This window comes from Macaca fascicularis, chromosome 20 (genome assembly GCF_037993035.2).
Source record: "Macaca fascicularis isolate 582-1 chromosome 20, T2T-MFA8v1.1".
Lineage (NCBI taxonomy): Eukaryota > Metazoa > Chordata > Mammalia > Primates > Cercopithecidae > Macaca > Macaca fascicularis.
In genome coordinates this window covers 69,100,855-69,116,181 of record NC_088394.1, presented here as the reverse complement: position 1 = coordinate 69,116,181, position 15,327 = coordinate 69,100,855, and the positions used below count along the sequence as shown (strand labels likewise).

The 15,327-nt window shown below is 42.5% G+C and overlaps 1 protein-coding gene across 1 annotated transcript in view; it reads right to left on the bottom strand.

Annotated features, from left to right (window-relative positions):
* Positions 1-798: 798 nt before the first annotated feature.
* CMTR2 (cap methyltransferase 2) overlaps positions 799-15,327 on the bottom strand; it is a 56,238-nt gene continuing 41,709 nt past the window's right edge. The window contains exons 4-5 of the transcript XR_006694852.3: positions 11,795-11,893; positions 799-3,869 (exon numbers count right to left, since the gene is read on the bottom strand). The gene's annotated coding sequence lies outside the window, so the exon portion shown is untranslated. The remainder of the gene's footprint in view (positions 3,870-11,794; positions 11,894-15,327) is intronic.

Genomic DNA, 15,327 nt, shown 5'->3' with positions numbered 1-15,327 from the left:
CGTAACTTTCATGGGAGTGAGAAGTGGCTAGGGAAGGCTGAGGAGGGGAGGGGTCTGCAAAGTCTGGAGAACTCCTGGGACGCAGGGCGAGGACGAGAAGAGGGGACGCCCCGGTCAGTCCCCATGACCCCCACACTTTGACACCACAATCTCTGCGAGGACCTCTGACCTTGGTGCACTCCGGTTCCCACGTTTATTCTACCGCCATTCCCCACCAAGACCCCGCGTCCAACTCACAGACCCCGCCGCCGCTGAGGAGCTCCATACCCAGCTTGAAGCCGCCCGCGCTCCCGCGGCGCCGCCGGAGCTGTTGCCGTCCGTTGCCACGGTAACCACGGAGCCGCACAGCCTAGCAAGCCGCGCGATGATTGGAGGAGGCAAGCGTCCATAGCACCCGCCGCCCCAGCTGCTAGTTGCAAAAGAATTTGGTTTCCAAGGATTCTTCCGACACCACCTCTCCCCAAAGCCACACTTCGCCGGGCCTAGTTCTTTAAAGACGCTTCGTGCATTATCTCATTGAACACCTGCCTTCTGCCTCCCAGTGTTGCTGTGGGAATCTCTTATCTCTACAGGAAATTTTAACCTGTGGTCCTTTGACCTCTTCAGGAGGTCCACGAACCCCCTTAAGTTATAAGCAAAAGTTTGTGGCCATTTACCCGGTCAGATGGTCCATAGCTGTAGATTCTCAAAGGAGCTGGAACCAAAACTCAGGTTGCCCGATGCCCAAGACGGCGCAAGAGTATAAATCCTACATCCATTAACCCCATCTTCCTTCTCAGAGAAACCAGACAAATAGAGTGTGGTTCTTCCTAGACTTCATTTACATTTATTCAAATCATGACTTGAGGCATCACCCAAAGACTTTAACTCTTGACCTTCAGTCATTCATTCATTTAATAAAGTATCTATTGATCACTAATTTTGGGTCATATATTTGTCATAGGGACACTTTTCTAAGCATTGAAAGATAGCAATTGTCAAGGCAATTTCTTAGAGCTTTACTTCTGATGTGGGAGACAACAGACGCATAAACAAGATCATTTCAGATTGTGGTACTAAACAAAATGTCAGGATGTGATAGGAAGTGCCAAGGGTGATGAGCCCAGTAGACAGGTGGTTAGGGAGAGTGTCTTTAAGGAGACGATTGCGTTTGAGCTGAGACGTGGGAAGATACCAGCTATAGAAGAGCAAGGAAGAGGGTGGGCAGCACAAGAAAAAGAAACAAAGTTGCAGGCAGAAATGAGTTTGGAGCATTCGAGAAAATGAAGTCAATGTGACTGCCTCAAAGAGACACACTCAGATTGCCCTTCCCTGGCTCTTCACAATACTGTCTCCTTCTCCTCCGTACTTCCTTGCTCCTCCATCCTCCATCACACCCTCTCATGTCACCTTATTTATTTCCATCAAAGCTCTTGTAACTTTTTGTCTGTGAGCTCCATGAGAACAGAGACTGTGTCTCCCTTACGGTATCCCCAGCACCTAAAATAGTGACTGGCCCGGCATGGACACTAAATAAATATTTGTTGATTGCATGAATCTACACATCACAATACTAGGAACTGTGGTTGACTGGGAGATACAATAGATAACAAGATGAAGATGTTTCCGCCTTTGTGAAGCTTAAATGCTTGTGGAATAATTTAATTACAAACTATGTGGGCCAACTAATTGCGAGCAGAATTGAATAATTTAGACTGTAAGTGCTATGGGGAGACATTGAAGGATTCCCTTGGTAATTTCTTCATTCTTTCAATTATTTTTCAGTTCAGTTTCACAAATACTGAATGCCTACTCTATGCCAAACACTGTTGTTTATAACAATGAACAAGACAGACACCAACTTTGCCTACAGAACTTACAGTCTACTGCTGTACTGTCCACTACAGTTGCCTCTAGTCCTTCGTGGCCATTGATCACTGAATATGTGGCTGGTCCTAAATGGAATGTGGAGTAAGTGTAGACTCCAAATTTCAAAGACCTAGTGCAAAACAAGAATGTAGAATATCTCATTAGTATTTTTAAATTGACTTCATATGGAAATGATAATGCTTCAGATATGTTAAATAAGATATATTATTAAAACTCACTTCACCTGTCTTTTTTAAAATCTGCCTGCTAGAAAGTGTTAAATCACATAAGCACCTCATATTATATTGTTAGTAGACTGTGCTGATCTAGTGGGAGCTTAATGCTATTTGAATAAACAAGTGAACTCTTGTTACAGATGTTAAAGGAGACATTTTAGTAGAGGCATGATAAATAGCGAATTTCAAATAAAGAATTTAAAAATAAAACAAGTTAGGCAACTCTTAAATCTTCGGCACACTGAGTGTATAAAAGGGTCAGGAGAAGGCCAAGTGCAGTGACTCACGCCTGTAATCCCAACACTTTGGGAGGCTGAGATGGGTGGATCACCTGGGGTCAGGAGTTCAAGACCAGCCTGGCCAACATGATGAAATCCCATTTTACTAAAAATACAAAAAATTAGCTGGTCATGGTAGGGGGTGCCTGTAATCCCAGCTCACTTGGGAGGATGAGGCAGGAGAATAGCTTGAACCCAGGAGGCAGAAGTTGCAGTGAGCCAAGATCGCGCCATTACACTCCAGCCTGGGTGACAAGAGCAAAACACCATCTCAAAAAAACAAAAACAAAAACAACCAAGCGGGGGTGGGGGTTGGTCAGGAGTGGGGGATTGAAGAGGATTTCTAAAGAAGATCTTCATGAATGATTTCTTCAAAAAGAGCTGAGCTGTGAGTCCCACCTTCAAATCTCCAGTCAAAAGAAAAGGGCTTTGAGGAAGCCAATGGATGTTTAATATGTGGCACCTGCAGTTCAGAGGGCACAGTGGGCTTGTGTCTGAATCCCACCTGGAAATTCTAAAGGGCAAGAGATATGCTCACTAGTCAGCAGACTGCAGAGCAAAGGAAGAACTGTTTGGTTAGGAACAACCCTCCTTCTTCCCCTAGGATTTATACATAAAAGATGTGTGAGTGCTTTCTATGAAGGAGATGAAGTTCACTCAAGAGAGTGTACAGGGTCATTTTAGACCCTTTCCATCTTGTTAGATAAAGAGGTCTCAGAAAAGGGAAACTGACTGCTATGGTTTGAAAGTGTCTCTTCCAAATTCATGTGTTGAAATCCAATGGCCAATGTAATAACTATTAACAGGTGAGGCCTTAAAGAGGTGATTAGGTCATGAGGGCTCCTCTTGCATGAATGGGATTCATGACCTTATAAAAGGGCTTGACGGAGGGAGTTCACACCTCTTACTCTTCTGCCCTCTGCCATGTGAAGACACAGTGTTCCTCCCCTCTAGAGGATGCAGCATTCAAGGTGCCATCTTGGAAGCAGAGACTGCCCACTCACCAAACAAAAAAACTGTTGTTGCCTTGATCTTGGACTTCCCAGCCTCCAGAACCATGAAAAATAAATTTATGTTCTTTATAAATCACCCAGTTTTGAGTACAAAAGTTACACCAGCACAAACTGACTAACATACTGAGGGTATGGCTAGTTACCCAGGGGTCAAGAAAAAGCAAAGAACCAGCCAAAAGAAAGATGCCCCAGTAAGAGAACTGCAGGATACAGATTTCCAGCAATGAGGGTAAGTTATCTTGAAAGACTCTTGAAAGTGCTCCACCAGAGGATGTCTCAGCTTAATCACAGCAGTATCCAACAAGTAAAAACTTTCTTATTGTCCTTTCCTCTCCTCTACCTATGCCCCAATGCCAGAGAGGCCAGGAAACAGTTCTCCAGCTGAGGGTACAGGTGTAGAGATGTCAATGAACCCACAAAAAGGCAACAGAAAGGAGAGAAGAAGGTGGCTGTGCTTCCATTCTCCAACTGTAGGTCTCTTGTCTGCAGCAGGCCTAAAATAAAAGAGGAGAGAAGCTGCAACTTTTAACAGTTTTGATTATCACCTTAGACAGAACATTTGAGCAATTGTATTGAGGCTGTGTTTTAACACCTACAAAGGTCCATAAAAGTCTCAGCACCTAACTGAGTTTACCCACGGGCAGGGAAATAATTGGCCACACAGAGGAAATTTAAAGAGCAACTAGAAGACAAATATTAAGTTGCTTTATGACTGCTACCCACAAGTCATGCTTGTTTGGCTCAAGGGCTTCCTAAAAATATGAAAGAGGCTGTAAATAAAGACAGAAACATGTATTCATCTTGAAGTATACAGAACAGTAGAAGATGTATAAAGTTAAATATTAAAGTGCATATTATTTCAGGGAAGAATATGGATTATATAAAGTCATATAGCACCTGCACCTCAGACCTAAGACCAGTGTTTAATCTCCCATCCCCAGGGGGTTAGGGGTGCTGAGGCTGCAGAGACCAGTGGCCAGCAGCTATGGGGCTGCTCCTCTGAGGCTGTTCGCAGCAACTTCCCAATGATGGAAGGCTGGTATGTTCTTAGTGTCAGATAGACAGGCAGACAGGCATGCAGCCTTCCCAGGAAAAGCCACACAAAAACAAAAAAAGCCACTCAGCTAAAAATGGATAGCCCACTGAAGGTTAATTATACTATTACAGAGTAAATCAGATTTGAAAATCTTTTTTTGTTGTTGTTAACTTACATTTCCCCTAAATTAAAGAGGCTAACTGAAAGGATGAAGACTTCTCCATTCTTAATGAGAGATGCCTGACTCCTAAGGAACAACATACTTGGATTGAGTTGGAGAGATGAGGCCAATGCCTTGTTTTTTTTCCTAAGGTATGAGCAGATAATTGAGTCAATGAGCAGTGAAAACTGAGCTTCTTTAGACTTCAAAATGGTAAAAGAAGCTGGTTACGCTGAGGGCCCCAAGCCTCTGACTTACTCAGGCAGAGGAGGGTCCTGGGCAAGAACATGGGTAGCAGATACTAAGAAATCATAGACTCATCATTGTGAAACACCTTAGAGATCAATGTGTATAAAACTCTTAGACCATAGTAGTTGCTCAATACATGTGCAATAATTTTTCTATTAGGAGATGGCTCAAATTCTGCCACTTACTAAGCCTATGTAGTTTGCTACTTAACCTCCCTGTGCTGCAGTTCCCACTTCTGTAAAACAGGGGCAACTACCATATAAGGTTCTTGAAGATTAAATAAGGTGATAACGGCTGGGCATGGTGGCTCACACCTGTAATCCTAGCACTTTGGGAGGCTGAGATGGGCAGATGGCTTGAGCTCAGGGATTCAAGACCAGCCTGGGCAACATGGCAAAACTCCATCTCTACAAAAAATACAAAGATAAGCTGGGTGTGGTGGTGCATACCTATAGTTCCAGCTACTTGGGAGGCTTAGGTGGGAGGATTGCTTGAGCCCAGGAGGTAGAAGTTTCAGTGAGCCAAGATCACACCACTGCACTCCAGCCTGGGCAACAGAGCCAGACCCTGCCTCAATCAATCAATCAATCAATAAGATAATACAAACCAAAGGCTTAACAAATGAAAGCTGTCGTTATTATTAATAATCATTATTCTTCAGTCCAGTCTTCTATCTCTTTGACATCACCCCAAATAGTCACTCAGCCTCTGTTAAAACTTCTGCTCTTAATTCTTTCATTTATTAAGCAAGCATTGACAGAGAACCTGCTAAGCACTAGACCCTATGTTAGGTACTGAGAATACCAAGATGAACAAGACACAGTCCCTGACCTCAAGGGCCTCATGGTCTTTTTTTAGGATGCTTACTTCTTACACTTTCTCAAATCTAAGATCAGGCACCTGGCTGCTTCATTTTTGAACCACTAAAATTTTTGGAAACTTCTTCCTAAATTAACCCAGAATGTGAATCCCAATAAAACATCTAATTATTCTTATATATGATGGTCCTTCAAGATCAAAAACCATCCATCACGGCCCTTTGTTTTTTGGGGTAATCTTCCCAAGCATCTTCAGCAGCTTCTCATGTGATATGATTTCTGGCAATATTATTTCTAGAAACAAACAACTTCTGTTTTGTGTAAAACAAAAAAAAAATTTTTTTACTCATCCTTATTTTGTGAGTAGCTACTATCAGAATTTTCTGTTGATGTTTGTGTGGCATTAATTACAATCTTAAGAAGACTGAAGTTTCACCAACTTCCCTACTCATCCAGCTGTTCTATTTTGTCTTAGTCAAATTGTTATAAATTACAGAAACCCACTCAAACCAGCAAATGGAAAAATTTGCTGAAAAATTCAAGTAAATTATGGAATCTGAAAATGGCTAGGCCTCCTGAGAGACTGATACTAAGAACTGGAAAGTTAAACAGAACCAAAGTAGAGCTTGTCTCTTGGTCTCTCTTTGCACTCAAATGTCCCTTTATTCTTGCTTCTCTCTCTACATCACTTTTCTCCTTCACCTTAGAACTGTGTTTCTCTGCTTCTCTACCTAAATCTTGCAAAATAGTCATCCCAGTCCCCCACATATCTGTCTTCTCACATGCATCTCTAAGTACAGTGGATTGAACAGTGGCCCCAAGAAAGATGTCTACAGCCTGATACCAAGACTGAATGTTACTTTATTCAGAAAATGGGTCTTTGCAGATGTAATTAGGCTAAGGATCTTGAGATGAGATCATTCTGAATTACTTACTTGGTGGGCCCTAAATCCAGTGACCTTGTAAGAGACTGAATAAGAGAAGACAAACACATAATAAGGAGGAAGCAATGTGATCTCAGAGTCAGAGATTAGAGAAGTGCAGCCACAGGAGCCAAGGAACACCAACAGCCACAAGCTGGAAGAGGCAAGGAAGTGATGCAGGACAGGCAAGCCCAAAATTGGGGCTCAGCCCGGGAGGATTCTTGGCTTCACCCAGGAAAGAATTAAAGGATGAGGAGGTGGTGTTAGACAGCAACTTTCACTGAAGTAGCAGTGTTCAGCAAAGGTACTGCTCCTTGCAGAGCAGGACTACCCCACAGGCAGTGTGGCCAGAGTAGCAGCTCCAGGGCAGTTCTGCAATCATAGTTATACCCACTTTAAATTATATGAAAATTAAGGGGCAGGTTATGCAAAAAATTTAGAAAAAGGGTGGTAACTTCAGATCATTGGTTTGTTGCCATGCAAAGGGGCAGTAACTTACAGGTGTTGCCATGGCAAGGGTAAACTGACATGGCACACTGATGGGCATGTCTTATGGAAAGGTGCTTCTGTGTCCCCGTTTTAGCTAGCCTTCCATTTTTTCTGGTATCCAAGCGCCACCCCCAGAGTGGAGTCCTGCCTCCAGAGTAGAGTCTGGCCTCCTATCTTAGAAGGGCTTTCCCCTAGAGCTTCCAGAGGGAGTGCAGCCATGCTGACACCTTGAGTATGGACTTCTGGCCTCCAGAACTATCAGAGAATAAATTTCTGTTGTTTGAACCAGCCAGTTAGTGGTCATTTCCTGAAGCAACCATAGAAAACTCAAACAAGTCTTAACTGCAGATTCTTTGGAGAGAATCTGATTGGTTTAGGCTGACTCAAATGCAACAGATCCCTTGGTCCAATTATCTTCTGCCAGAGAGATGAGTCGCATGAGATTAATATGGCTGCCAAGGCCCATTCCTATGTGGAGGATGGGTGTCGTTCTCAAGAAAGTGGAGGTGGAGCTAAGAGCTGCCTGCTACATTGGAGTTGGCCAGTCACCCAGGTTCAAACTCCATTTCCCAAACTTCTTTCCTCCGTCTCCAAATCCTGTTCATTCAGCATTTTTGGACCAGTTCTCCCTGCCTCCAACTTTTCACTTGTAAATATTTTTCAAAATTTCCCTTCTTTTTAACTTCTTTTTAACTCCTCTGCCACTGCTCTACCTCATGTCAGCATTGTACCTTGCCTTGCTCCCCTGCCAGTTTTCAAACTGCACTGGGCACCTCAGGGTGTACAGTGAACCCAAAGGAGTGGCTCAGGACGTTTTTGATTTTCAAAGGAATCACAGCAACATTTGTCAGACACCATACAAACTACTAACTTGAGGTAGTTCATTGTTTCAAAATTAGGTTATTATATTTCTTCTAATGACATCAAATGTCTTCAAAGCTGGGTTTCCAGCAATGGCTGCGATGAAAGGCAAGTACCCCTAAAAAATCAGTGTGGAACAAGAAATGAGAGTGATGGTGTCTGATCAAATTCCAAGGCATGAGAAAGTGTGCAGTGTCCAACAAGCACTAAATTGTTTGTATATAAATTCTTACTAAGCTATTTCGACCTGACTACTTCATAAATGGAACTGTTAGTTCTTTCTTTTGGCTCAGAGATGCTGTGAAACAATTACTAAGACACTAAAAACATTACTCACCTTTTCTTCCTTATTTTATTGAGAGTAGGAGATGAAACTGACTCTCATTTTAAGGGTAAGCCACGTATAACCCATCATTAATGCCCCCTGAGAAAGAAGATTAGCTGGACTCTTCTGAAGAGAATGACTTTCTGAGATCATTTGCTGTGTCACTTAGAAAATACAATTTTTCTTTGCTTCCTCTTGTGGGAATGTCTAATATGTTCAAGTCAATACAAAAAGCACGTATGGAGCATTTACTGGGTAACTTAGAATAAAAAACATGAGACTCAGGGGAAACAGAAGTTGGAGACTCAGTTCTACTGTCTATTAACCTTATGCCCGGAGGCTAGCTACTTCACCTCTCTGAACTTCAGTTTTTGCAGCTATTAAAGGGTATGCTTAATCATTAAAAGATGTTATTGATGAATCTACTATATGCTCAGGACTAGACAGAGTACTCAACCTTTTTTTTTCTTATTTTCCTAAGGAGCCTTTTAAAATATTTTTGTCCTCATTATGTCCCAAATGCTAATACCGTGTATATACTATATACCTATTTGCGTGCTGTATTTCTGCTTTATACATAAAAGAGTAATATATACAACTATCATGGAGCCATAATAATTAATTTTTTTGAGATAGGGTCTCACTCTGTTGCCCAGGCTAGAGTGCAGTGGCATGACCTCAGCTCACTGCAACCTCTGCCTCCCGGGTTCAAGCGATTCTCTAGCTTCAGCCTCCCGAGTAGCTGGGACCACAGAAGCACGCTACCACCCTTGGCTAATTTTTACATTTTTTGTAGAGATGGAGTTTTGCAATGTTGCCCAGGCTGGCCTCGAACTCCTGAGCTCAAAGTGATCTACCTGCTTTGGCCTTTCAAAGTTCTGGGATTACACGCGTGAGCCACTGCATCCAGCCAAAAATTTTTAAAACATTTTTTTAAAAAAAAAAGAGGAAGATATTTTTGGCCCCTCAAGAACCAAATTTTGCCCCTTTAAGTGTTGATAACGTGCTGATAATGCACATCCTGAGGAGACAAAGTAGGCAAAATTGCTGCCCTTACAAAGCTTATATTCTGAGGTGAGAAGTTGGATAATAATAAGTCAGATATCAGAGAGTGGAAAATGCAATGAAATAGTAAAATAAGGTGCTATGATGCAGAGTGACTAGGAGGTGGAAGCTCAAGGTCTCTCTGAAGTAACCCCAGTGGTAAGGTCTGAATGAGGAGTCAAGGGTCAGCAGGGGGAGTCTTACAGACCAGGAGCCCCCAGCATGGAGCCTCCTTGCTGAGCAGGAGGAGCTTGAGGAGCGAAGACAGGACGGCAGAGGCCAGTGAGCGCAAGGTGACGCGACCCCCCATGGGGCATTTTGAAGACTTTGTAAACCACAGACTGCTAAATGAATGGGAGGGGTTATTAGGTACAAGACACTTCTTTTAGGCAAGTAGGAGGAGAAAATGACTAAGCTCTGGCCCCAGAGGTCAAAAAGAGTAGTCGTTAGAAAACAGCTAAAGAGGTTGAATTCTGGGAGTAGGTGAACACAACCAAAGACATCAGATATCTAGATATCTAGACAGACCTAGAAGAGAGAAATGTTGGAAGTAAAGAAATGATATCTAACATTTCTGAAGTGCTTACTAGATGATGTGTCTGTGCTAAGAGCTTTATGCTCATGAATCCTCACATCCTCATGGGGTTATTCTCTTCGTTTCACCAATGAAGAACTAAGGCTCAGAAAGCATACATGACTTGCCTCAAATCACCCAGGTTTTAAAAGGCAAGACTTAGGTCTGTCCAACTCACGTCTAATGTCTTAATCAAGATAACACAACCTCCAGTTTCTCCCAACACCATCTGTTCTTTGTAGCACTCCATCCTTCCACACCCACCCGTCTGCTATCAATGACTTATATTCATTCAATCTGTAGAACTGGACTTATCTTGCTAGAACATCCGACTCAAGTTCAACAAGGAAAAGACTAATTATAATACTTGCACAAGGGCCTAGGAACAGAAGCTATGGGTACCATGTTTAATTACCCACTCTCTTGCTTACAGAGGGAAAATATATCTTACTTTATGTCCAATTAGTCAATATGGACTATGTCTGCTTGGAAGAAAGTTTAAAAGCAGATTTTATTCTGTTTTGAACTTCCTAAAAATGCAAATCCAAGGACTGCCAACAAGACTATACCGTCAGTGATTAACTGTCAAGAGGACAGCCGGAGAGAAACACCTGTCAAAAGGAGACACCAGACCCTTGTTGTGTCTGATGTGGCCCTGGGACAAAATGTAAAGAGCAGTAGACACGAACACCCAGGATCCTGGATTGACTCATGCTGTGACCATGCCATAGGGTTCTGGAACTGGAAGCACCTGGCCGAGAAGATCTAAGGTGAAAAGAGAGTGGAGCCAGAAGCTAGGCTGTCAAAAATTCTTCCAATCAAGGATCAGTTGTGTACAAATGTAGCAAGACGATTTGATCTTTCCAATACCCAGGCAAAGGCACAGTTGTTTTCTGTTAGGAAAATACTTGATACTGTAATGCATACAATTAGAGATGCACTATCCTTTTATCCCCCCCAGAACTGTATAAGCTTCAAACCCTCCAAAATCTGAATTAGCCCCTGGATGGAACTTATAATCAAGGGGAGGGGAGGCACACAGACATGCAAATATTAATAGACAACACATCGCAGAATGAATAACATTGCGATAACTCACAAAAACATTCAATAGGCCAGGCACAGTGGCTCTTATCTAAAATCCCAGCACTTTGGAATGCCGAGGCAGGTGGATTGCTTGAGGCCAGGAGTTCAAGACCAGCCTGGCAACATGGCAAAACCATGTCTCTACAAAAAATACAAAAATTAACCAGGTGTAATGGTGCATGCCTGTAATCCCAGCTACTTGGGAAGCCGAGGCACGAGAATTGCTTGAATCTGGGAGGCAGAGGTTGCAGTGAGCCAAGATTGCATCACTGCATTCCAGCCTGGGCGACAGAGCAAGACCCTGTCTCAAAAAAATAAAAAATAAAAATCAATAAACACAAGAGTGATTAAGAAGGGAAAGACCATGGTTGGCTGGAGTTATCAGGAAGGTTTCAGGGGAGGTTGAACTCGGAGTGGCCATTGAGGTGGCCACCAGTAAAATTGTGATTCACTTACTAATATGTTCTCTGACTGATTCATCAAATATTATATTCAATTTTTGTTCAAGAGCAGATTGTGCCAAATACTGTAGGACCACTGAAAGCCCTCAGCCCCCTCCATGTATTTATTTGACATCTTTAGTGCTATTCAGCAAGCACTTTCTCCATACCAGGCACTGAGGATATGATGGTGAACAAGTTAGAGTTCACCAGCGCAGAGGAAAGAAGGGGTGGGGCTTCCAGATTTGCAGGGGGAGTGTGACATGTCTGTAAGCAGCTCATCAGGGCTCACCCATGGTGAAGATGACAATTTCAGATAAAATTTAATCTTAGAGACGAGAACAAAAGTCTGGAAAGCAAAAACAAACAAAAAAAGTCAAGCACTAAACAAAGGGGAAATTCATGATGGGCTACCTCTTTGAGTCTGGAGGGAAGTGGTTGAGACACATCTGCTTCTCTTTTCTTTTTCTGGAAAACTGAGGAAGGATGTGCGAAATGCCCAGACAAGATGACCTAGACAAGAAGAAGGAAATGTTTGAGCCCATATTAGAATTTTCCTCTGATAATTACAGTATCCCCGTTACAGAAATGGAGAGGAAGATGCGAGAACTCATTCCTTCATTCATGTGAGCACATATCCCCGGACACTGGGCAGTCAAGGCCATATCAGCTATGTCACATACCGGTGTGGGCACAGAGAGGAAAATCTTCAGTTCTGTATTATCCAGCTAGACTAGATGTGAAGGGGGATAGTCTCTGTGATAGCACCTTGGCCACACTTCCTGAGAAATTCATCCTTATTTCCATCCCATTTATAGTTGTCATCATAAAGTAGGTCATCCTTACTTTGGGAAGTAATGCAGGGCAAGTGAGGTTAGTTCCAGTTTAAAGGTGGAGAAACAGGATGAAGGACTTGATCAAATCCGAGCATTATTTAGTAGGGGAACTCAGAATGGAATTTGCAGTCCACAGGTCCAAAGGCCAGCCTCCTCCACATTTTCTTATCTTTAAATAACACTTCACGCCCAGGAAAGCCTCGAGGCCACAGGAGGCCTCTAACAGCCTGATTAATGGAGCTGCTTATAACTTATTGAACACAGCCCTGTCTCACATGAGGCTGAGCACCAGGCCTGTCTTTTAAGTGAAACCCAATGGGAGTCCCAAGACTCATGGTCTTCCCTCATTAACAGAAAAAATAAATAGTTAAGAAAAGTCACTAGGGAGAGGGTCATCAAGAACTGAGATGAAAAGATGAGCAAAGCACTCTAGAGAAAGATTCATTTACTGAGCCACTCTCCACAACTGAGTTAAAGGGACCAGCCCAGCACTGATTGGCAAAGGCAACAGCAAGAATGGGAGTGTTAACTTCTGGGAGAATGCACTCACTCCTGCACAAACAGGCACCCTGTGGGCCCTGGTCTCTCTTTGGCCTAGAGAAAAAGGAAGAAGAATCAGAATACATAATTTCCTTTCTGTGGTGCTTTATGGTTTATGAAAGTACATTTTGAAAAGTTTAAGGTTTCTGTAGGCACCTCAAGGGGAAATCCTGGGTTATCAGAGGAATCTTTCATTCATTCATTTATTCATCCAGTCAGTGTTATTTGAATATTTCTGGGTCCAGATGCTGTAAAAGGCACTGAGAATACAAAGATTAATAATAGATAGGCCTTGCCCCAAAAGCCATGATGTAATGGAAGGAGTCCTAGACCTTCAAGTCCTACTCTTCTAGTTACTATCCAAGTCATTTCAGGTACATCACTTGTCCTCTCTGAATATTAGTTCTGAAGTCTATAAAGTAAGTCTAGTCATACCTGCCTTTCCCATTCCAAAATGTTTGTAAGTTCGAGGGAGGTCATGGACATGAAAGCATTTTGTAAACTACATAGTTCCCACCTGGCAATCTTGCCCTGTGCTGACTGAGGGATGCATGGCTGTCTGCAGATTCATTATCCAGATGTGGTGACAATCGTGTGGGGGCCAGAAATTGGCAGAGTCAATGATCTTTCATAAATTAACTGGGATGGATATTAGGAGGAAACAAGAAAGTCAAATTTAAAAGCACTCCATTACCCTCATCCTCCCATTAGACCAAGCCTGAGGCTTTGGTGAGTCGTCAGGCCTCTGGGCTCATTAGAAAAGCAGATGGATGTATCAGAGGGGTTAATGGCAGCCAGTGATGACCCTAATCTGATTTAGTCCTAGCTCTTGACTCTCCAGAGATGATGATGACTTTGAAAACTGAAGGACTGACTTTTGGTGGAGAATGAACAAGGCAAAATCTAAAGTGATGTTACAATTTAAAAAAAAAGAAAGAAAAATAACTCCCATATATAGGAATAGAACAAAAACAAGAGAAACAAAAATTAAAACAGAATAATAGCAATGTTGCAGACTGTTTGTTAAATATTGCCTACCTGCACTAAGAAAGTTAGTCATGCCATGGATAAAACACCAAAAAAAAAAAAAAAAAAAAAGCATTTCAAAATATTCTTAGTGGTTCCATTAAGGAGGAGAAAATTGGAAGTCTAGTGGAAGAACATAGTGGCTGACGTGTGTGTGTGTGTGTGTGTGTGTGCACGACGCACACGCCCATGCTCATGCATATCTCTTGAGAGCCAAGGTGAAGATGAGGACACAAACCTAAATCCACATAAAGTGGAATACATGCCATGTTTTCCTGTGTGTTCTTCCCCTTTCTGACCAACTTTGTCTATCAATGTCTGCACCCTGCCACAAAACCCTTAATAAACAGTCTTAACTTACTCTACTGGCAACTCTAACTGCCAGAGTTATCAAGAGCCGTGAAAAACTGAAACCTTCTCTACCATGAATAAATGGGACTCCCAAAGAGGGTGACAACACTAGTGGTTTGGTTACAGCTGCTGCTTGTATCAGATGATCCATGGATGTTTTCCCATCCCAGAATAACAGTTTTTGTTCCTCTCTCAGAAAAGAGTTTGGTTATTAGCTCAGGAAATGAAACAGTTTCCAAATCAGTGGTGACTATTTCTGCACAGTCTCTGCCTTTTCCCACAGCACAGCTTCATTGAGCTGGTAACAGCTCAGTCTTCATAAATATGCAAAGACAGCATTCATCTTCCTGATTAATTAATCCAGTAACTGATCCAAGCTTTTGCCTATGAGTGCTCTTGGACCCATGGCTCCTATTCTCTCCACTCTGGTTTCCCCATCTGGGTCAGCCCTTCTCTTCATATATTGTTGGGCAGCGTATAACAAAAGGGGTCCCCAGTCTAGACTGTTCCCACATTCTCCAGCAGGCTGCCTATAAGAATTTCACAAATGCCTCATGCACTTTTAAATTTTAATAACGAAGATTGTGGACTTACGTGAATAATGACAGATGGAATTTGAAAGCCAATTTTTGTTCATTAAAGTATAATATAGGACAGCCGTATTACACAATCAAGCATGATGAATTCTTTTTACATCCTGTGACATAGACAACTGGCTATCCCATGAAAGAAGGAATTCAATTTGCATTTAAATGCCATTCCCAGAGTGTGACAGAGGCTCTCTGCATTATATAAGTTTCAAGAAGTTGAGGTTTGGCCAGTGAATTTTCAGAAGTGTTTGTGATTGAAGTGCAAAAAAGAATGGAGAAGTCAACACCTCGATGAAGGATCTTGTGAATGACCCTCAGCCAGGGAAACCAACCGTGCTGTGCAGGGGATTCCTGACCCACAGAAACCAGGAGATAAAAGGTGTTATTGTTTTAAGCCACTAAAAGAGAAAAAATGAGGAGGAATCTTGTTGAACATCCACACACACACACTTCTGGGCAAGTATATTTTCTCCTTACCATCTTCTCAGCTTTTCTAACTTGATACAAACAATGCAACAAGTGGGCAGGGTGTGTTCACCACCCTTTGGGCCATGGGTACCTGGAGAGAGATATGCATCTCCAGTGAGGTCTACACATCATACAC